This window comes from Oncorhynchus nerka, linkage group LG17, assembly GCF_034236695.1.
Source record: "Oncorhynchus nerka isolate Pitt River linkage group LG17, Oner_Uvic_2.0, whole genome shotgun sequence".
In the NCBI taxonomy this organism is placed as follows: Eukaryota; Metazoa; Chordata; class Actinopteri; order Salmoniformes; family Salmonidae; genus Oncorhynchus; species Oncorhynchus nerka.
This window is the reverse complement of record NC_088412.1, coordinates 10,421,173-10,445,373: the sequence shown is the minus strand read 5'-3', so window position 1 is coordinate 10,445,373 and position 24,201 is coordinate 10,421,173. Positions and strand designations below refer to the sequence as shown.

General features: G+C 43.8%; 1 pseudogene; it reads right to left on the bottom strand.

The window, feature by feature from the left end:
* Positions 1-14,750, bottom strand: part of LOC115117279 (tight junction protein ZO-1-like) — a 222,293-nt pseudogene extending 207,543 nt beyond the window's left edge.
* Between the last annotated feature and the right edge of the window lie 9,451 nt (positions 14,751-24,201).

Below are 24,201 nucleotides of genomic sequence, written 5' to 3'. Positions count from 1 at the left end.
TGTTGTGTATGTGAAGGGGGATGTTTTTTAAGACTACAGGGAATAGGAACAGCTGTTTGCTAACTGTAACTCTGATTTAGTGTAGTCGCACAGATCAAACCCTCAAGACATGCTAACATCTCACCATTACAATAACAGGGGAGGTTAGCATTTTATATCAAACCCTCAAGAAATGCTAACCTCTCACCATTACAATAACAGGGGAGGTTAGCATTTTATATCAAACCCTCAAGAAATGCTAATCTCTCACCATTACAATAACAGGGGAGGTTAGCATTTTTGGGGGTATTACATTTATGCCTCTGTAACTTTATCACACATCAATATTCACGATTCATTCGGTATTATCTGTAAACATGGTATTATCCTCATTAATGTCGAAGTGTTTAGAAACATATTTTATTCTTATTTACAATAAATGTGACTCCAGAATGACACAATACATTATTTACCCTTCATTTCTATTGGGCACAAAATTGTCTTAAACACAACCAGAACAAACAGCAAATGCATCCAAGCTTGATGTAGTCACGGTTTACTACTTTAATACACATATAAGTGAATTTGTCCCAATACTTTCGGTCCCTTAAAATGGAGGGACGAAGTACAAAGTGCTGTAATTTCTAAACGGTTCATCCGATATAGATGACAATACACTCAGATTAAAGCTGACAGTCTGCACAGTCTGCAAATCCAAAGTCCAAAGTGCTGGAGAACAGAGCCAAAACAACAACAAAACATTTTCATTGCCCCGATACTTTTGTAGTTCACTGTACACAGCAATGTTCTTCGCACGGTCTCTGGTTAAATCTACCTCTGGTTCTGCCTGGTTAAATCTACCTCTGGTACTGCCTGGTTAAATCTACCTCTGGTATCTCTGGTTAAATCTACCTCTGGTTCTGCCTGGTTAAATCTACCTCTGGTTCTGCCTGGTTAAATCTACCTCTGGTTCTGCCTGGTTAAATCTACCTCTGGTTCTGCCTGGTTAAATCTACCTCTGGTTCTGCCAGGTTAAATCTACCTCTGGTTCTACCAGGTTAAATCTACCTCTGGTTCTACCAGGTTAAATCTACCTCTGGTTCTGCCAGGTTAAATCTACCTCTGGTTCTGCCTGGTTAAATCTACCTCTGGTTCTGTGTGGTTAAATCTACCTCTGGTTCTGCGTGGTTAAATCTACCTCTGTTGCCTGGTTAAATCTACCTCTGGTTCTGTGTGGCTAAATCTACCTCTGGTTCTGCCAGGTTAAATCTACCTCTGGCTCTGCCTGGTTAAATCTACCTCTGGTTCTGCCTGGTTAAATATACCTCTGGTTCTGCCTGGTTAAATCTACCTCTGATTATGCGTGGTTAAATCTACCTCTGTTGCCTGGCTAAATCTACCTCTGGTTCTGCCTGGTTAAATCTACCTCTGGTTCTGCCTGGTTAAATCTACCTCTGGTTCTACCAGGTTAAATCTACCTCTGGTTCTGCCTGGTTAAATCTACCTCTGGTTCTACCAGGTTAAATCTACCTCTGGTTCTGCCAGGTTAAATCTACCTCTGGTTCTGCCTGGTTAAATCTACCTCTGGTATTGCCTGGTTAAATCTACCTATGATTCTGCCTGGTTAAATCTACCTCTGGTATTGCCTGGTTAAATCTACCTCTGGTTCTGCGTGGTTAAATCTACCTCTGTTGCCTGGTTAATAAATCTACCTCTGGTTCTGCGTGGTTAAATCTACCTCTGGTTCTGCGTGGTTAAATCTACCTCTGGTTGCCTGGGTGACACATGAGCTAGAGTGTGTATTAGAATGCCTGTTAACCCACTGGTAGTCTGGATGCTTCCAACAATTTATAATGGTACTTTCAAGCAACCTTTGATCAGGGTATTTTTTACAGTTAGGTAAAACTCTGTTATTAAGAAGCCTACATTTTGCTTCATGCACCTGGTAGCACTTTAATGTGTAATGTGTTATTTCATAGGTTTGATGTCTTCACTATTATTCTACAATGTAGAAAATAGTCCAAAAAATAAATAAAAACCCTTGAATGAGTAGCTGTGTCCATACATTTGACTCATACTGCACATGCCATTTAACAGACACTTTCATCCAAAGCAACTTAGTCATGCGTGCATAACTTTTTAAAAACATTTTATGTATGGGAATATTCACTCTAAAACACTGCCTGGCACTGTAAAATTAACATCAGTAGGCCTACTGGCTAATTTTAGCAGTACTAAAATAAGTACTGGCAGCTTCTTCAATCCATGTCTTAGCCCTCTGTCTGACCACTAGATGTGAGTTTGGCAGGTCAGGAAGTAACTCACTGTGTCCCCATAGCACTGGCCAATGGGAGCAGGCACAGGGAACGGCTCATAGATGGAGTAATGGAACAGTAAACCATGTATAATGTGCACGCATGGTGAATAAATATCCACACATTAAACAATATACTCCTGCACCGGCACTCTGCACAATCAGCACTTTCGCTTAGGCCTAGATTAATTTTAGGCCTAGATTAATCTTAGGCCTAGATTCATTTTAGGCCTAGATTCATTTTAGGCCTAGATTCATCTTAGGCCTAGATTCATCTTAGGCCTAGATTCATTTTAGGCCTAGATTCATTTTAGGCCTAGATTCATCTTAGGCCTAGATTCATTTTAGGCCTAGATTCATTTTAGGCCTAGATTCATTTTAGGCCTAGATTCATATTAGGCCTAGATTCATTTTAGGCCTAGATTCATTTTAGGCCTAGATTCATTTTAGGCCTAGATTCATCTTAGGCCTAGATTCATTTTAGGCCTAGATTCATTTTAGGCCTAGATTCAATCCGATCAAGCGTTAAAGGGCAACACCCGCAAAGCTGATGTTTATGGCTGTTTCAGCGATGGAACTGCATTGGAGCTGTCAAATCGCTGAGCATCTGCTCTTGTGATCATTGTTACGAAGCCACACCTGCCCTACTCGCGTTATTTCACAACGACAAAGGGTAGGCTATATAGAAATATTGACACTCAAATTGAAAATCATTCAACAAAATAATGAGTTAAAAAAAATGTGTATCAGTCTAATCAAGGTGTAGATCACATCTCACATTCCAGTGTTCCAATTATCCTTAGTCTAGGCCCCAGTCTAGGCCCCAGTCTCTGTCTAGGCCCCTAGTCCCTCAGTCTAGGCCTCCAGTGTAGGCCCCAGGCTCCTAGTCCCTCAGTCTCTCAGTCTAGTCCCTCAGTCTAGGCCCCCAGTCTAGGCCCCCAGTCTAGGCCCCAGGCCCCTAGTCTAGGCCCCAGGCCTTGCAACGTATGCAGTGAATATAGGAATGTGATGTATATCTAAACCATGCTTACTGTTTATCCTCTATATTATAATGTACAGTATGTTGATGATTCTGATACACCCCCCCCACACACACCACACACACCCCACACACACACACCCACACACACACACACACCCACACACACACACACACACACACACACACACACACCCACACACACACCCACACACACACACCACACACCCACACACACCCCACACACCCACACACACCCCACACCAGGAGAAGAAGAATTGAGCTCAAATTAACATTCATACATAACACTATGCATAACGCTCACACGTGGAATACACACTCAGCACTCTCAACTATATGTGCTTTGATTTAGTTGACTATTTAATATAGCCTTCATAACCATGTGCTGCAGTGCGTACTTATGTTGTGTATTCAGCGTCCCTAGACTGAATGTACTTGAATAAGAAAATGTTTTCCTGATTCTGCTGCAAGACTAATCTCTTTTTATCCCTTTGGGATATTCACGTGTTCTACTACTAAATTAGTCTGCGGTTATCTGAGGGAGATAACATCGCATCAAGACATTGCCTCAGAGCAGATATTAAAATGTCAACCAAGCCTCTACCTTCTTTAAATATATATATATATATATATATAAAAAAGCAAGCTAGCAAACATCTCCTGTGGATGTATCTAACATTTCCTGTGACTAAATGACTGTAAGCCCATCCACTAAACACATTAACTTATTCATTTTTCATTTAAACTCAATGATTGTGTATGTTATGCAAAACATCAACAATATACAAGGAGGTTTATGGTGAGGTTGTTGAGGTTTATGGTCAGGTTGTTGAGGTTTTATGGTGTGGTTGTTGAGGTTTATGGTCAGGTTGTTGAGGTTTATGGTGTGGTTGTTGAGGTTTTATGGTGTGGTTGTTGAGGTTTATGGTGTGGTTGTTGAGGTTTTATGGTGAGGTTGTTGAGGTTTATGTTGAGGTTGTTGAGGTTTATGGGAAGGTTGTTGAGGTTTTATGGTGAGGTTGTTGAGGTTTATGGTGTGGTTGTTGAGGTTTATGGTTGTAACGGGATTCTTCCGTCGAAGGAGAGGAGGACCAAAATGCAGCGTGGTTGAAATTCATGTTTGTTTTTAATAAAAAAACTATACATGAATAAACTAGAAAAAACAACAAACATGAAAACCTGAAACAGTCCCGTGTGGCACTGACACAGGAGACAATCACCCATAAAACCCAACACCAAACAGGCTACCTAAATATGGTTCCCAATCAGAGACAATGACTAACACCTGCCTCTGATTGAGAACCATATCAGGCCAAACACAGAAACAGACAAACTAGACACATAACATAGAATGCCCACTCAGATCACACCCTGACCAAACAAAACATAGAAACATACAAAGCAAACTATGGTCAGGGTGTGACAATGGTCAGGTTGTTGAGGTTTATGTAGAGATTGTTGAGGTTTATGGTGAAGTTGGTGAGGTTTATGGTGAGGTTTATGGTCAGGTTGTTGAGGTTTATGGGAAGGTTGTTGAGAGTTATGGTGAGGTTGTTGAGGTTTATGGTCAGGTTGTTGAGGTTTTATGGTGAGTTTTTTTTTAGGTTTATTATTAAGTTGTTTCAGCCTGTTATTAGACTTTACCTTATATAAACATGCCAAAAAGTTATTTCAGCTGTGGTCAGATACTGTCACCAACCAGGTGCTGAAATCCCATAAATCCTAACTTGTGGGTCGGCCTGAACATATTTCAATATGCTTTTCCATAAGAATGAGAGATGTGTGATCCTAAAATGGTCTTTAACTTAATCAAAAGATTTATTTTGAAAAATTCAATATCCTCACTAGTCATAAGGGAGGGTGGAAGGTTGGTTGGTGTTTGAGTCATTTTAGCAGTCTTGTTTCAATCCAGAGCCATGCATTTAATACATCCTCTAAACATCAGGTTCTGTTCCATTAGGTCAAAGGTACTGTATGACGTGTGTTTAGTTTTTGTACTGAGCAGCCCTCTCTGCCAGGTCTCCCCTGTGAGATGTCTTCTGACCTGGTTAAATACAAAACAAATGCGATACTGTCCGGCCTGTGGGCGGAGCAAGTTGTAGCAGGTGCGTCCACCTGTCCTCAGCTTGACCTCAGTGATGATGTAACCGATGGCCACCGGAGAAGACGCTCTGACGCTATAATTTATTCAGCAGCAGACCACCTTAAACGACGAGGAGGAGGGGGGAGGACAAAGGTTGTATGATGTTTTAATTCTGAGCCGGAATGGTCCAGTTTAGCCCCGTGTTTCCCAAAAGGAGGGTCGGGACCCACTGGTGGGACGCAGCCAATTTCTACTAGGTCACAGCCTACAACTGGATGATAGAAGGAAAATGGTACTTTTGTTTTATTCAGCGTCAGGGCCACAGGAATTTGTTTTAATTTAGCCAAGGCGACAGAGCAATTGTTTTTTATTGACCTATAGCCTACAGTTGGGTCTGTAACAGTACTGGTAGGTAACCTATAGTCTGGTCTGTAACAATACTCTTAGGTAACCTATAGTCTGGTCTGTAACAGTACTGGTAGGTAGGTAACCTATAGTCTGGTCTGTAACAGTACTGGTAGCTAGGTAACCTATAGTCTGATCTGTAACAGTACTGGTAGGTAACCTATAGTCTGGTCTGTAACAATACTGGTAGGTAACCTATAGTCTGGTCTGTAACAGTACTGGTAGGTAGATAACCTATATTCTGGTCTGTAACAATACTGGTAGGTAACCTATAGTCTGGTCTGTAACAGTACTGGTAGGTAGGTAACCTATAGTCTGGTCTGTAACAGTACTGGTAGGTAGGTAACCTATAGTCTGGTATGTAACAGTACTGGTAGGTAGGTAACCTATAGTCTGGTATGTAACAGTACTGGTAGGTAGGTAACCTATAGTCTGGTATGTAACAGTACTGGTAGGTAGGTAACCTATAGTCTGGTATGTAACAGTACTGGTAGGTAGGTAATCTATAGTCTGGTATGTAACAGTACTGGTAGGTAGGTAACCTATAGTCTGGTATGTAACAGTACTGGTAGGTAGGTAACCTATAGTCTGGTATGTAACAGTACTGGTAGGTAGGTAACCTATAGTCTGGTATGTAACAGTACTGGTAGGTAGGTAACCTATAGTCTGGTCTGTAACAGTACTGGTAGGTAGGTAACCTATAGTCTGGTCTGTAACAGTACTGGTAGGTAGGTAACCTATAGTCTGGTATGTAACAGTACTGGTAGGTAGGTAACCTATAGTCTGGTATGTAACAGTACTGGTAGGTAGGTAACCTATAGTCTGGTATGTAACAGTACTGGTAGGTAGGTAACCTATAGTCTGGTCTGTAACAGTACTGGTAGGTAGGTAACCTATAGTCTGGTATGTAACAGTACTGGTAGGTAACCTATAGTCTGGTCTGTAACAGTACTGGTAGCTAGGTAACCTATAGTCTGGTCTGTAACAGTACTGGTAGCTAGGTCACCTATAGTCTGGTCTGTAACAGTACTGGTAGGTAACCTGTAGTCTGGTCTGTAACAGTACTGGTAGGTAACCTATAGTCTGGTCTGTAACAGTACTGGTAGGTAGATCCCCCTGTTCCTCTCCTCTCTGTACCAGAGCCCTCTGTTCCTCTCCTCTCTGTCCCGGGGGAAGAATTAGGCTAATAAGAGTATGACTAAGGAATGTGATTAACTAAACAGGCCTAGAGATAAAGAGCTGCTGCATTTGATCAGAGCAACAACAGGCGGACAGACTGCCCTGACCCCTGACCCCTGCTGCCGGGGATACAGGAGCACATCACCATGGTGGTTGGTCCCTGCCTACCTGACCCCTGACCCCTGCCATATGGGGATGCAAGAGAGCAGTCGGTCACAAATCGGTCCCTTCATTGTTCCTATGTCTGAATGGTCCGGATAGGTACAAGTACTGAGCAGGGTGTAGACAAAGACAGCACAGTATGACGATGTGCAGAACCTGCTTCTCCAATCGAAATCCCAGATCACACTTGTCGGCAACGTTAGCTAGCGTAGCGCATGCGCAGAAACACGTCATCTGGTCTAATCTGTAGGGCGTGCCTTTAATCTGTAGGGCGTGCCTTTAATCTGTAGGGCGTGCCTTTAATCTGTAGGGCATGCCTTTAATCTATAGGGCATGCCTTTAATCTATAGGGCGTGCCTTTAATCTATAGGGCGTGCCTTTAATCTGTAGGGCGTGCCTTTAATCTGTAGGGCATGTCTTTAATCTGTAGGGCGTGCCTTTAATCTATAGGGCGTGCCTTTAATCTATAGGGCATGCCTTTAATCTATAGGGCGTGCCTTTAATCTGTAGGGCGTGCCTTTAATCTATAGGGCGTGCCTTTAATCTATAGGGCGTGCCTTTAATCTATAGGGCATGCCTTTAATCTGTAGGGCGTGCCTTTAATCTATAGGGCATGCCTTTAATCTATAGGGCGTGCCTTTAATCTGTAGGGCATGCCTTTAATCTATAGGGCGTGCCTTTAATCTATAGGGCGTGCCTTTAATCTGTAGGGCGTGCCTTTAATCTGTAGGGCGTGCCTTTAATCTGTAGGGCGTGCCTTTAATCTATAGGGCATGCCTTTAATCTGTAGGGCATGCCTTTAATATATAGGTCATGTCTATAGGTCTATAGGTCATTTGTATAGGTCTAGAAGTCATGTCTATAGGTCTATAGGTCAGGTCTATAGGTTAGCTACTGAAGACCTTGGCTCGAATCTAAATTGTGCCTTAAGAATTCGAGAAAATTAACAACTAAGGACATGTTTTTACTTCTCCTACTGACTTGCCAAACCCTAAAGCCTGGTCTGGTCTGTCGAGTTGGCTTCGAGACGCGATGTTACACCTCTGGGTTTGAAAACTCTGTGATGGTGGTAGTGGTAAAGATTCCACCATATTGATTCTACCTCACAGGTCTGCAAACATTGAAGGGTTAGGACCAACGGGACTCGGAGGGATCAAACTGGGATCGGCCCCGCATGGTAGTCGGTCCCATAAAAATTGAATGACTGGAACTGGGTTTCCCCATTCATATCCTGGGGGGGGCCATTCTAGGAATTGTATTTCTATGGTTAGTCCCTGCATGGAATGTGGTGACATTCATCCCTTTCTGGTTACTGGAGTACTGTTTCATGGATAGAAACATTGTTACTAGAATGGACATTCCCATTTGAGTCAATGCAGAACATTGAGTGGAATGAGTGGGAGTACTGGGTTTACAAGAGCAAGATGCGAGGAGGTAGAATAAGACCCGATGGTAACAGTACAACGCCACACAATGACGTGAAGGAGATAGGACAAGACAGGCCTCAGTCAGAGCAGATCAGATATCCTAATATTAATTCACACAGAACATGAGATGTGGCTGGGCAGATGTTAGTACAACCCCATACAATGACGTGAAGGAGATAGGATGACATCGTCTAGCACCCTTACTATTAACGAGCACAGAAAATGAAGGAGATCAGAGAGCCTCCCCACGGTTAGACCGGCTTAGACCTGCACTGAGATCAGAGAGCCTCCCTACTGTTAGACCGGCTTAGACCTGCACTGAGATCAGAGAGCCTCCCCACTGTTAAGACGAGCTTAAATACAATGTTATCTTTCTCTTCTATTTGAAACTATTCTGTTCTAATCAGTTCTTATAGGAATTGAGAGTTGATAAAGACATAAGCCTAACCACTATGGAGCCATGCCAAAGTGTCACAGCATTACTGGGGGAACATTTGTCTCCCACTTTGTTTTGTCAGACAGAGACTAACAAAAGCAGCAGCATTGTGCCGATGAGTTTATTGACTCAAAAATTAACCGTCTTGTTTTCTTTTCAACAGGATAGTAATCTTGTCGTAAGCACATAAACCCTTCTCTCTCTCTGTCTCTCTGTCTCTCTCTATCTCTCTCTCTTTCTCTCCACAGCTACAGACTACAGAGATTTTCTGCTTACCGCAACAGTGAGTGACATTTATAAGACGGATCGTTTTTCTGGGTCTGTAGGAGTGATGAATCAGATTACACGGACTGGAAAGACCTGGTCCAAGATCAGTACCCCTTGTCTGACAGGACAGGACAGGACAGGACGGGAAAGACCTGGTCCAAGATCAGTACCCCTTGTCTGCCACGCTTTATATATAAATATAATAAAAACCTCACGGGACAGGACAGGACGGGACAGGATGGGACAGGACAGGACGGGACGGGACGGGACAGGACGGGACAGTATGGGACGGGACAGGAGTAGGACTCCCGGGTGGTGCAGTGGTTTAAGGCACTGCATCTCAGAGTAGGACTCCCGGGTGGTGCAGTGGTTTAAGGCACTGCATCTCAGAGTAGGACTCCCGGGTGGTGCAGTGGTTTAAGACACTGCATCTCAGAGTAGGACTCCCGGGTGGTGCAGTGGTTTAAGGCACTGCATCTCAGAGTAGGACTCCCGGGTGGTGCAGTGGTTTAAGACACTGCATCTCAGAGTAGGACTCCCGGGTGGTGCAGTGGTTTAAGGCACTGCATCTCAGAGTAGGACTCCCGGGTGGTGCAGTGGTTTAAGGCACTGCATCTCAGAGTAGGACTCCCGGGTGGTGCAGTGGTTTAAGACACTGCATCTCAGAGTAGGACTCCCGGGTGGTGCAGTGGTTTAAGGCACTGCATCTCAGAGTAGGACTCCCGGGTGGTGCAGTGGTTTAAGACACTGCATCTCAGAGTAGGACTCCGGGTGGTGCAGTGGTTTAAGGCACTGCATCTCAGAGTAGGACTCCCGGGTGGTGCAGTGGTTTAAGGCACTGCATCTCAGAGTAGGACTCCCGGGTGGTGCAGTGGTTTAAGACACTGCATCTCAGAGTAGGACTCCCGGGTGGTGCAGTGGTTTAAGGCACTGCATCTCAGAGTAGGACTCCCGGGTGGTGCAGTGGTTTAAGGCACTGCATCTCAGAGTAGGACTCCCGGGTGGTGCAGTGGTTTAAGACACTGCATCTCAGAGTAGGACTCCCGGGTGGTGCAGTGGTTTAAGGCACTGCATCTCAGAGTGGGACTCCCGGGTGGTGCAGTGGTTTAAGACACTGCATCTCAGAGTAGGACTCCCGGGTGGTGCAGTGGTTTAAGGCACTGCATCTCAGAGTAGGACTCCGGGTGGTGCAGTGGTTTAAGGCACTGCATCTCAGAGTAGGACTCCCGGGTGGTGCAGTGGTTTAAGGCACTGCATCTCAGAGTAGGACTCCCGGGTGGTGCAGTGGTTTAAGGCACTGCATCTCAGAGTAGGACTCCCGGGTGGTGCAGTGGTTTAAGGCACTGCATCTCAGAGTAGGACTCGGGTGGTGCAGTGGTTTAAGACACTGCATCTCAGAGTAGGACTCCCGGGTGGTGCAGTGGTTTAAGGCACTGCATCTCAGAGTAGGACTCCCGGGTGGTGCAGTGGTTTAAGGCACTGCATCTCAGAGTAGGACTCCCGGGTGGTGCAGTGGTTTAAGACACTGCATCTCAGAGTAGGACTCCCGGGTGGTGCAGTGGTTTAAGGCACTGCATCTCAGAGTAGGACTCCCGGGTGGTGCAGTGGTTTAAGCCACTGCATCTCAGTGCTAAAGGTGTCACTACAGACCCTGGTTTAATTCCAGGCTGTATCACAACCAGCTGTGATTGGGAGTCCTATAGGGCGGCGCACAATTGGCCCAGCGTCGTCCGGGTTTGGCCGAGGGGGTAGGCCGTCATTGTACATAAGAATTTGTTCTTAACCGACTTGTCTAGTTAAATAAAGGACATTGTGTGCTGATCTAGGATCAGACCCCCCCCCACCCACCCCCCCGTCCATGTAATCTTATTCATTATGATTTAAAAGGCAAAAAGGGACCCCCCCCCACCCACCCCCGTCCATGTAATCTTATTCATTATGATTTAAAAGGCAAAAGGGACCCCCCCCCCCCCACCCACCCCCCGTCCATGTAATCTTATTCATTATGATTTAAAAGGCAAAAGGGACCCCCCCACCCCCCTCCATGTAATCTTATTCATTATGATTTAAAAGGCAAAAGGGACCCCCCACCCACCCCCGTCCATGTAATCTTATTCATTATGATTTAAAAGGCAAAAAGGGACCCCCCACCCCACCCCACCCACCCCCCGTCCATGTAATCTTATTCATTATGATTTAAAAGGCAAAAGGGACCCCCCACCCACCCCCGTCCATGTAATCTTATTCATTATGATTTAAAAGGCAAAAGGGACCCCCACCCTCCCCCCCACCCCCCGTCCATGTAATCTTATTCATTATGATTTAAAAGGCAAAAAGGGACCCCCCACCCACCCCCGTCCATGTAATCTTATTCATTATGATTTAAAAGGCAAAAGGGACCCCCCACCCACCCCCGTCCATGTAATCTTATTCATTATGATTTAAAAGGCAAAAGGGACCCCCCACCCACCCCCTGTCCATGTAATCTTATTCATTATGATTTAAAAGGCTCCTAGATCAGCACTCCTCTACTGTGAGATGCGTTTCTACAGGCCCTGGAGGTAGAATCATACATAATGCTTTAATTATGCATACAAAGAAATACATGAAAGCCGTTTGATTTGAAATGGAGGGCAAGAAAGAAAGAAGGCACAACCACACAGAGAAGAGTATGAATGTTTTAATGGAGATGTAGATGAGAGGGGTCCTATGTTGTCCCAAATGGCACCCTATTCCCTATGTAGTGCACTACTCTGGGTCAAACGTAGTGCACTACTCTGGGTCAAACAGTGCACTACTCTGGGTCAAAAGTAGTGCACTACGCAGGGAATAGGGTGCCATTTGGGACACAGAGGGGTAGGTTGATAAAGGCCTGCTGATCTGCTGCACTTCACAGTTTTACAACGGACAAGAAAAACAGGACAGGAAAATATATTTTTTCCATTTAAAATCTTTATTAATGAATTACTTACATTTACTGTAATTTACAAAGGGGGTTATTGATGATTTAACACAGGACTGTATGCAATTGATTAGATAATGAAAGTGTATATGAGAAAGTAGCTGAACTGTCAGTGAACTTAAGAAGCATAGATTCAAGCATGACATTACAGAGGAGCAGAAGGTTACAGAGGAGCATGAGGTTCCAGAGGAGCATGAGGTTCCAGAGGAGCAGAAGGTTACAGAGGAGCAGAAGGTTACAGAGGAGCAGAAGGTTCCAGAGGAGCAGAAGGTTCCAGAGGAGCATGAGGTTCCAGAGGAGCAGAAGGTTACAGAGGAGCATGAGGTTCCAGAGGAGCATGAGGTTACAGAGGAGCAGAAGGTTACAGAGGAGCATGAGGTTCCAGAGGAGCAGAAGGTTACAGAGGAGCATGAGGTTACAGAGGAGCATGAGGTTACAGAGGAGCATGAGGTTACAGAGGAGCAGAAGGTTACAGAGGAGCAGAAGGTTACAGAGGAGCAGAAGGTTACAGAGGAGCAGAAGGTTCCAGAGGAGCATGAGGTTCCAGAGGAGCATGAGGTTCCAGAGGAGCATGAGGTTCCAGAGGAGCAGAAGGTTACAGAGGAGCATGAGGTTCCAGAGGAGCAGAAGGTGACAGAGGAGCAGAAGGTGACAGAGGAGCATGAGGTTACAGAGGAGCATGAGGTTACAGAGGAGCAGAAGGTTACAGAGGAGCATGAGGTTACAGAGGAGCAGAAGGTTACAGAGGAGCATGAGGTTACAGAGGAGCAGAAGGTGACAGAGGAGCATGAGGTTACAGAGGAGCATGAGGTTACAGAGGAGCAGAAGGTTACAGAGGAGCAGAAGGTTACAGAGGAGCATGAGGTTACAGAGGAGCAGAAGGTGACAGAGGAGCAGAAGGTTACAGAGGAGCAGAAGGTTCCAGAGGAGCAGAAGGTTCCAGAGGAGCGTGAGGTTACAGAGGAGCATGAGGTTTCAGAGGAGCAGAAGGTGACAGAGGAGCATGAGGTTCCAGAGGAGCAGAAGGTTCCAGAGGAGCGTGAGGTTCCAGAGGAGCATGAGGTTCCAGAGGAGCGTGAGGTTCCAGAGGAGCATGAGGTTCCAGAGGAGCAGAAGGTTACAGAGGAGCAGAAGGTTACAGAGGAGCAGAAGGTGACAGAGGAGCAGGAGGTTACAGAGGAGCAGAAGGTTACAGAGGAGCATGAGGTTACAGAGGAGCAGAAGGTTACAGAGGAGCAGAAGCATGAGGTTCCAGAGGAGCATGAGGTTCCAGAGGAGCATGAGGTTCCAGAGGAGCATGAGGTTACAGAGGAGCAGAAATAACAATGACAAGCCTATAACGCATTGAACAAGTACACTCAACTTGGATAGCTTTATTGTATAAAAAACGCTATAAAACACTGGCTCCTTGATAGCCTATCACCCACCCCTAGTGTACACGTTAATGCACGCGCCCACGGAAACAAACAAACAAACACACGCGCATACATACATACACGCACGCAAACTCAGGGCATGCGGAATTTACCTAGTTTACAGCATATCGATTAGCACTAGAGTAGGCTGTTGTAGCCTATTGATTGCAACACTGTGCAGAGAGAGAGAGAGAGAGAGAGAGACACACACAGAGAGACACAGAGAGAGAGAGAGAGAGGCACAGAGAGAGAGAGAGAGAGAGAGGGGGCTAGCTGGCCGCGGTAGATAAAGTCACTGGATGGTTCTGAAATATATATCACAGAGTGAAACAAACACAAAATGCTCATCTTGCAGATTTAGTCTGCTCAAGCTACCGTATCTTATAACGGTTTTCTCTTTGTTTTCTTCTCCAACCATGACCCTCTTATTATAAAAGGATGTGCGGGAGGCGACAGCTTGGCGCGTTGCCGGATTCCCCTCTCTATGGTATCCCCTCCTGATCTACTCAGCTCAACCTGAACTGCCTGGCTGGCGGCATCCCATAATGATTCTGAATCATCCGCAGCAGCAGGCAGCAGAAGCACTAAGTCATATTCATACTCACCACAACGATTTCCTGGGAGGAAGATGATGTTCTTTGTTGTAGGAGGTCACCCCCAGAGCCAGCTGCATAACAGTAATATATTTCTGGTAATTCACCATGGTATTGTCCACCGCTACTAAGAATCCAACCCAAATAAAAACATAGGTAATCATATATTCATAGTAGTTTATTCCCTGGCAGAGTCTGCCTTCACTGCGTCTTCCTTGTTCAGCAGCATCTCAACGCCATTTCCAGTAGCGGCGAAGGACTGACAGGGGAAACACTCCCCGAGGAACTGAGAGAAAGGTGCCATACAGCGACTAAGAGCCATGTCCGCAATGACAGTACCAAGACTAGACTCCTCTAATCGTATTAGCTCTCAGAATAGATCGCCAATCCATTCGATTTTTAGTCAGGATTTAAACATTATTTTGATTTACTCCTTCCTTCCTTCCTTTCTCCGGGACCGCGGGGACTTTGCTGGAAAACAGTCTGTGAAAAACGGTCTGTACTGCTGCGTTGGTTCAAGCGTCCGTGCGTGAGGTAGGGGAGAGTGTGTTGGCTATGTATAGTCAGAAAGAGGCACAGAGAGGAGAGGGAAGGGGGGGGGGGGGGGGGGGGGGTAGTATTTGAATAGGACGAATTAATAATACATTTTGAGGATCTTGTTGCATTTACTTATGCGGTCTTACATCGGCGCTACTTTGAAACCTTATATCCTACTGCCCTTCTCCATTGTGTAAAAACACATTTTATTCTATTGTTCTTGTCATGGACTGTAGCCTATGACGTGTTGGGGATTGGGGAAGCTACTCTGAAAACAGTTACTACACACTGGAAGAAGCTACGCTACACTAAAGCTACTCTTACTTTTAAAAAGTAGTTCACTACCTCCAAAATAACTGCTTCATGATAAATTCTGGTATCTGTAATACATTTGAAATACCATACACCACAAATTGCAACAAAAAAAACTCAGATCATTCTGGTGTCAGATGTTCGCTGAATGTATAATCAAGTGAGATTAGGCAGGTCTGATGTCTGATGCCTGAAATTCTTGCCTACGTCACCCATATATTCTGTTCTTTTTACAAAAAAATGAAGTAGTGTGTAGTTCTAGTAGTTAGCTGCACCGCTACACGGTAAAACAGTAGTGTGTAGTTCCGGTAGTTAGCTACACCGCTACATGGTAAAACAGTAGTGTGTAGAACCAGTAGTTAGCTACACCGCTACATGGTAAAACAGTAGTGTGTTGTTCCAGTAGTTAGCTACACCGCTACATGGTAAAACAGTAGTGTGTTGTTCCAGTAGTTAGCTACACCGCTACATGGTAAAACAGTAGTGTGTAGTTCCAGTAGTTAGCTACACTGCTACATGGTAAAACAGTAGTGTGTTGTTCCAGTAGTTAGCTACATCGCTACATGGTAAAACAGTAGTGTGTAGAACCAGTAGTTAGCTACACGGTAAAACAGTAGTGTGTAGTTCCAGTAGTTAGCTGCACCGCTACATGGTAAAACAGTAGTGTAGTTCCAGTAGTTAGCTACATGGTAAAACAGTAGTGTGTAGTTCCAGTAGTTAGCTGCACCGCTACATGGTAAAACAGTATTGTGTAGTTCCAGTAGTTAGCTACACCGCTACATGGTAAAACAGTAGTGTGTAGTTCCAGTAGTTAGCTACACCGCTACATGTTAAAACAGTTATTAATTACTGAAAACACTACCAAGATTTGAATTGAGTTCAACTACCACCAAGCTGCTGCAAAATGTAGTTAAATTACTCGTTGAACTACATACATGTTGTTCACTAGTCCCCAACACTGATGACCTACCATTTATTTATTAATTTAGATTTGATTAATAATGTATGTATGTAAGTAGGCCTATTCTATACAATATGAAAAGTTCTTAAGAAATGAAATAATTTGTGGTAAAAATAGGTTTCAGTGCCATTGAAGCGAACAGCAACAGAACCAGAATTGCGTGGGTCTGTTCCAGCACCACAGGGAGGTGGACAGCGACCTTCTCAGCGACCCACTGGGAGTCCCTATGAGAATTCACGACCCTGCCAAGTCACACTACTTCTTGACACACTGCTCACTTAACCTGGATGCCAGCTGCACTAATGTGTCAGAGGAAACACTGTACAATTGGCAACCAAAGTCAGTGTGCATGCACCGGGCCCACCACAAGGAGTTGCTAGAGCGCAATGGGACAAGGACATTTCAGCCAGTCAAACCCTCCCCCTAACCTGGACGATGCTGGGCCAATTTTGCACCGCCTGATGGGTCTCCCGGTCACGGCCGGCTGCAACAGAGCCTGGACTTGAACCAGGACCAGTGGCACAGCTAGCACTGCGATGCAGTGTCTTAGACCACAGTGCCACTTCGGAGGCCCTATACTTTATTTATTTTTTACATTTTTATAATAATGATCAATTAAGTATATTTGAGTTTAACCATAATATTTGTTATAATATTTATTCTGTCTTTTCTGGTGGAAATAAACTGAAATTGCAACGAACTTTCAATGGCTTGTTTTAAAAATAGCAATATTTTGATTTTGTTGTCAAATAACTGAAAGTGAGAGGTTGTAATCTGAATAAATGAAAAAAGACCATTCTTGAACACGGGGTGAGACATTCTTACTAATCTGCTAGAGTTTCCCCAATTTTAAGCCCTGAAGATAAATTTAAAAAATGACACATTTTTCCCCCATTTCCAGTTCGCTTTATTTTTATAATACACTTGATCTCGAATAAGTTTCTCCAGTTTTTTTTGTTTTTTCTTTTAACTTATTCTGTGCCTCTATGGTACAGATTGTATCGCTATTTGTACTGTTAAACTTATTTCCTTTGTTAATATGAACTATTTTGACCTAAATTGCTTTTGTTTTTAACGATGAGTATTGAATTGCATGGCCTCTAACGTGTCTTGTACAATAAGGGGATCAGCTGTTCTGTTGGAAAAAAGTATGTTATAAATTATTCTGTACTGAGTAAAAACAAGTTGTCATCCAATAGGCTTTGATTAAATTTCCAATATCCAAGTGGAAATTCTGTAATATACAGTGCATTGGGAAAGTATTCAGACCCCTTCACTTTTTCCACATTTTGTTACATTACAGCCTTAATCTAAAATGTATTCAATTGTTTGTTTTTTCCCCCTCATTAATCTACACACAATAACCCATAATGACAAATGACATTTTTGCAAATTTTTTACAATAAAAATCTGAAATATCACATTTACACCATTTTATTAAGTACTTTGATGAAGCACCTTTGGCAGCCTTGAGACATCTTGGGTACGACGGAACAAGCTTGGCACACCTGCATTTGGGGAGTTTCTCCCATTCTTCTCTGCTGATCTTCTCAAGCTCCGTCAGGTTGGATGGGGAGCGTCAATGCACAGCCAATTTCAGGTCTCTCCAGAAATGTTCGATCGGGGTTCTGAGTGGCCCTCTGGCCGGGCCACTCAAGGACATTCAGAGGCTTGTCCCAAAGCCACTCCTGCGTTGTCTTGTCTGTGTGCTTAGGGTCGTTGTCCTGTTGGAAGGTGAACCTTTGCCCCAGACTTATGTCCTGAACGATCTAGAGCAGGCTTTTATCAAGGATCTCTGTACTTTGCTCCGTTCATCTTTCCCTTGGTTTTGTTTAAAACTAGTGCACTACTATTGGTTTTGTTTAAAACTACTACACTACTATTGGTTTTGTTTTAAACTAGTGCACTACTGTTGGTTCTGTTTAAAACTAGTGCACTACTATTGGTTCTGTTTAAAACTAGTGCACTACTATTGGTTCTGTTTAAAACTAGTGCACTACTGTTGGTTCTGTTTAAAACTAGTGCACTACTGTTGGTTCTGTTTAAAACTACTACACTACTATTGGTTTTGTTTAAAACTAGTGCACTACTATTGGTTTTGTTTAAAACTAGTGCACTACTATTGGTTTTGTTTAAAACTACTACACTACTATTGGTTTTGTTTCAAACTAGTGCACTACTGTTGGTTCTGTTTAAAACTAGTGCACTACTATTGGTTCTGTTTAAAACTAGTGCCCTACTATTGGTTCTGTTTAAAACCAGTGCACTACTATTGGTTATGTTTAAAACTAGTGCACTACTGTTGGTTCTGTTTAAAACTAGTGCACTACTATTGGTTCTGTTTAAAACTAGTGCACTACTGTTGGTTCTGTTTAAAACTAGTGCACTACTATTGGTTCTGTTTAATACTAGTGCACTACTATTGGTTCTGATTAAAACTAGTGCCATACTATTGGTTTTGTTTAAAACTACGACACTACTATTGGTTCTGTTTAAAACTACTACACTACTATTGGTTTTGTTTAAAACTAGTGCACTACTATTGGTTCTGTTTAAAACTACTACACTACTATTGGTTCTGTTTAAAACTACTACACTACTATTGGTTATGTTTAAAACCAGTGCACTACTATTGGTTCTGTTTAAAACTAGTGCACTACTGTTGGTTCTGTTTAAAACTAGTGCACTACTATTGGTTCTGTTTAAAACTAGTGCCCTACTGTTGGTTCTGTTTAAAACTAGTGCCCTACTGTTGGTTCTGATTAAAACTAGTGCCCTACTGTTGGTTCTGTTTAAAACTAGTGCACTACTATTGGTTCTGTTTTAAACTAGTGCACTACTATTGGTTCTGTTTTAAACTAGTGCACTACTATTGGTTCTGTTTAAAACTAGTGCACTACTATTGGTTCTGTTTTAAACTAGTGCACTACTATTGGTTCTGTTTAAAACTAGTGCACTATGTAGGGAATATGGTGTCATTTGGGACACAGACCTGATGGAGCTCAAGTGTTGCTAACCCAGCTGTCTCAGATCTGGTAAGGGGGGGTGAGGGGAGTGAATTAGGGGGTGAATGAGGGGGAGTGAATGAGGGGGAGTGAATGAGGGGGGTGAATGAGGGGAGTGAATGAGGGGAGTGAACGAGAGAACACAGAACTTCTTGTTAGAATAAAATGAGTCCCAGCTGGCTTTAAACACTAGTGATGTCTCTTCTTCCTACAGTAACAGATACTACAGTACCAGATTCTACGGTAGCAGATACTACAGTAGCAGATACTACAGTACCAGATTCTACAGTAGCAGATACTACAGTACCAGATTCTACAGTAGCAGATACGTGTTCCTACAGTAGCAGATACGTCTTCCTACAGTAGCCGATACTACAGTAGCAGATACTTCTTCCTACAGTAGCAGATACTACAGTAGCAGATACATCTTCCTACAGTAGCAGATACATCTTCCTACAGTAGCAGACACTACAGTAGCAGATACTACAGTAGCAGACATTACAGTAGCAGACACTACAGTAGCAGACACTACAGTAGCAAATATGTCTTCCTACAGTAGCAGATACTACAGTAGCAAATATGTCTTCCTACAGTAGCAGATACTACAGTAGCAGATACTTCTTCCTACAGTAGCAGATACTTCTTCCTACAGTAGCAGATAATACAGTAGCAGATACTTCTTCCTACAGTAGCAGATACTACAGTAGCAGATACTTCTTCCTACAGTAGCAGACACTACAGTAGCAGATACATCTTCCTACAGTAGCAGATACTTCTTCCTACAGTAGCAGATACATCTTCCTACAGTAGCAGACATTACAGTAGCAGACATTACAGTAGCAGACACTACAGTAGCAGATACTTCTTCCTACAGTAGCAGATACTACAGTAGCAGATACTTCTTCCTACAGTAGCAGATACTACAGTAGCAGATACTTCTTCCTACAGTAGCAGACACTACAGTAGCAGATACATCTTCCTACAGTAGCAGATACTTCTTCCTACAGTAGCAGATACTACAGTAGCAGATACTTCTTCCTACAGTAGCAGATACTACAGTAGCAGATACTTCTTCCTACAGTAGCAGATACTACAGTAGCAGATACTTCTTCCTACAGTAGCAGATACTACAGTAGCAGATACTTCTTCCTACAGTAGCAGATACTGCAGTAGCAGATACTTCTTCCTACAGTAGCAGATACTTCTTCCTACAGTAGCAGAGACTTCTTCCTATAGTAGCAGAGACTACAGTAGCAGACACTACAGTAGCAGATACTACAGTAGCAGATACTTCTTCCTACAGTAGCAGATACTACAGTAGCAGATACTACAGTAGCAGACACTCCACCCCACTCCTCTCCACCACTCCACCCCTCTCCAACACTCCACTCCACTCCTCTCCTCTCCACCACTCCTCTCCTCCGCTCTCCTCTCCTGCCTCCTCTCTCCTATCACCTACCCTCTCCCCTCTCTCCTCCTCATCTCCTCCTCTCCTCTCCTCTCCTTTCTGCCCCATCATTATCCTTGTCACATGTGAACCCTGCTGACGCCTTTAATCACACAGACAAATGCACATATAGTGTATGAAGTCAGACAGATGCACATATAGTGTATGAAGTCAGACAGATGCACATATAGTGTATGAAGTCGTTATTCACTGTAAGCAAATAGGACAGCCAGAACTGCCCTCTTTCCTGTGTCCTTAGATTTACACGCACACACACACACACACACACACACACACACACACACGGCCCTCAGAACGGCCCTCTTTCGCATGTCCTTAGATTTACACACACACACACACACACACACACGCACACACACAAGGCCCTCAGAACGGCCCTCTTTCGCATGTCCTTATTCCCTCATACACTTTTACTGTCCACTGTCTTCTGCTTAGCAGAAACCCTATGGACTGGTTTGGAGGACTCGCGAGTCTGCATCCTATTCCCCATCTCTATGGGCCCCAGTCAAAAGTAGTGCACTATGTAGGGAATAGGCCGCCATTTTGAACATGGGAGGACGGAGAGGAGACGAGGCTGGAGGTCTCTGACCCAAATGGCACCCTGTTCCCTATATAATGCACTACCCATAGGGCTCTGGTCAAAGGTAGTGCACTACATTTGGGACGAAGCCCCACTACTGCTGAAAGGACATGATGTGATTTATTACTTTTGCACGAAACAGAGAGAGAAGTTTCCAGAGAAAGTCCTCTCCACTGCACCAAGAGAAGCACAGAGCACAGAGGGGACAATACCCTGCACACTCACACTGAATGCACTGGATGTATGCAGGCACACACACACACACACACACACACACACACACACACACACACACACACACAGTCTTACTATGCTTGTGAGTACTTTTTGGGGACCAACAACTGATCCATAAACCTAAGTCTAAACCTAACCCCTAGATCTAACCCTAAACCTAAACCTAACCCGAAGCCTAAACCTAACCCCTAGATCTAACCTCTAACCCTAACCCTTAAACCTAAACCTAACCCAAAGCCTAAACCTAACCCCTAAACCTAAACCTAACCCCTAAACCTATCCCCGAAGCCTAAACCTAACCCCGAAGCCTAAACCTAACCCCGAAGCCTAAACCTAACCCCTAAACCTAACCCCTAAACCTAACCCGAAGCCTAAACCTAACCCCTAAACCTAACCCCTAAACTTAACCCCTAAACCTATCCCCGAAGCCTAAACCTAACCCCGAAGCCTAAACCTAACCCGAAGCCTAAACCTAACCCCTAAACCTAACCCCTAAACCTAACCCCTAAACCTAAACCTAACCCCTAAACCTAAACCTAACCCTTAAACCTAAAATAGCCTTTTTCCAAAAGAGGACTGGCAAAATGTCCTCACTTTTCAGAATTTTTGTTAGTTTACTATTCTAGTGAGGACCTCTGGTGCTCACGTGGACACACACACACACACACACACACACACACACACACACACAGCTCCAGCTAATCTCCCCTGCTGCCAGATTTTCATTTGCCCCACTTATGTCACAAGGAGCAAGAGAGCGTAGTGACTTATAGGGGCGGCGGGTAGCCTAGTGGTTAGAGTGTAGAGGTGGCGGGTAGCCTAGTGGTTAGAGTGTAGAGGTGGCGGGTAGCCTAGTGGTTAGAGTGTAGAGGTGGCGGGTAGCCTAGTGGTTAGAGTGTAGAGGTGGCAGGTAGCCTAGTGGTTAGAGTGTAGATGTGGCAGGTAGCCTGGTGGTTAGAGTGTAGAGGTGGCAGGTAGCCTGGTGGTTAGAGCGTTGGACTCGTAACTGGAAGGTTGTTTGATCGACAAGGTACAAATCTGTAGTTCTGCCCCTGACCAAGGCAGATAACCCACTATGTACTGGTCGGCCGTCAGTGTAAATAATAATTTGTTCGTATTAACTGACTTGCCAAGTTAAATGAAGGCTAAGAAATAACACACGTGGGTAGCTGTTGTGTAGATACAGATGCACACGGGATATCCCTCCCTGCGGATACTCACTTTATCCACCTTATGTATGTTGGGAATGACGTTTATTGGATGCTAATTTTTCCTGCACTATGGTTTAACCCACCAATTGACCTATTTTTCCAAAATTCCTTGAATTTCTGGAATTACGAGGGAATATGCAGGAGATGAATCCCTCCGCCCAGGATGCAACCCTACCCATGCTCTGGGGGTTTACCCTCCTTTTCTGGGAGGAATGATATCTCACATGATCAGTACATGTCCCTTCAAAGACCCCAGACATCAAACCAGGGTATCTAAAGTGAGTTCCAAAGTGAGTTCTAAAGTGAGTTCCAAAGTGAGTTCTAAAGTGAGTTCTAAAGTGAGTTCTAAAGTGAGTTCCAAAGTGAGTTCCAAAGTGAGTTCCAAAGTGAGTTCCAAAGTGAGTTCTAAAGTGAGTTTCAAAGTGAGTTCCAAAGTGAGTTCTAAAGTGAGTTCCAAAGTGAGTTCCAAAGTGAGTTTTAAAGTGAGTTTTATGGTGGTTTTGGAGCAGTGGCTTCTTCCTTGCTGAGCGGCCTTTCAGGTTATGTCGATATACGTCTTGTTTTACTGTGGATATAGATACTTTTGTACCCGTTTCCTCCAGCATCTTCACAAGGTCCTTTGCTGTTGTTCTGGGATTGATTTGCACTTTTCGCACCAAAGTACGTTCATTTCTAGGAGACAGAACGCGTCTCCTTCCTGAGCGGTATGATGGCTGCGTGGTCCCATGGTGTTTATACTTGTGTACTATTGTTTGTACAGATCAACGTGGTACCTTCAGGCGTTTGGAAATTGCTCCCAAATATGAACCAGACTTGTGGAGGTCTACAATTTTTTCTGAGGTCTTGGCTGATTTCTTTAGATTTTCCCATGATGTCAAGCAAAGAGGCACTGAGTTTGAAGGTAGGCCTTGAAATATTGACTCAAATGACTCAAATGATGTCAATTAGCTTAACAGAAGCTTCTAAAGTCATGACATAATTTTCTGGAATTTTCCAAGATGTTTAAAGGCACAGTCAACATAGTGTATATAAACTTCTGACCCACTGGAATTGTGATTCAGTGAATTTTTTGTGAAATAATCTGTCTGTAAACAATTGTTTGAACATTTTCTTGTGTCATGCTAGAGTTTGTTAACAAGAAAGTTGTGGAGTGGTTGAAAAACAAGTTTTAAATGACTCCAACATAAGTGTATGTAAACTTCCGACATCAACTGTATATGTTTATGCCTCCTTCCTATGTGACTTTTAAGACACCAGCTGTAACGATTCTCATTGGTGGAAGGAGAGGAGGACCAAAATGCAGCGTGGTAAGTGTTCGTCATATTTTAATTGAAAAACTGAACACTACACAAAAATGAAAACGAAGTGAAAACGAAACAGTTCTGCCAGGTGAACAGACACTAAACAGAAATTAAACACCCACAACCAAAATGGGGAAAACAGGCTACCCAAGTATGATTCTCGATCAAAGACAACGAACGACACCTGCCTCTGATTGAGAACCATACTAGGCCAAACACATAGAAATATAACATAGAAAAAAGAACATAGACTACCCACCCTGACCAACCTAACACAAAGACATAAAAAAGGACCTAAGGTCAGAACGTGACACCAGCAGTCCACAGAGGCAGAGATGTGGTTAATTGGTGCATGCAGAGTCATCAGTAA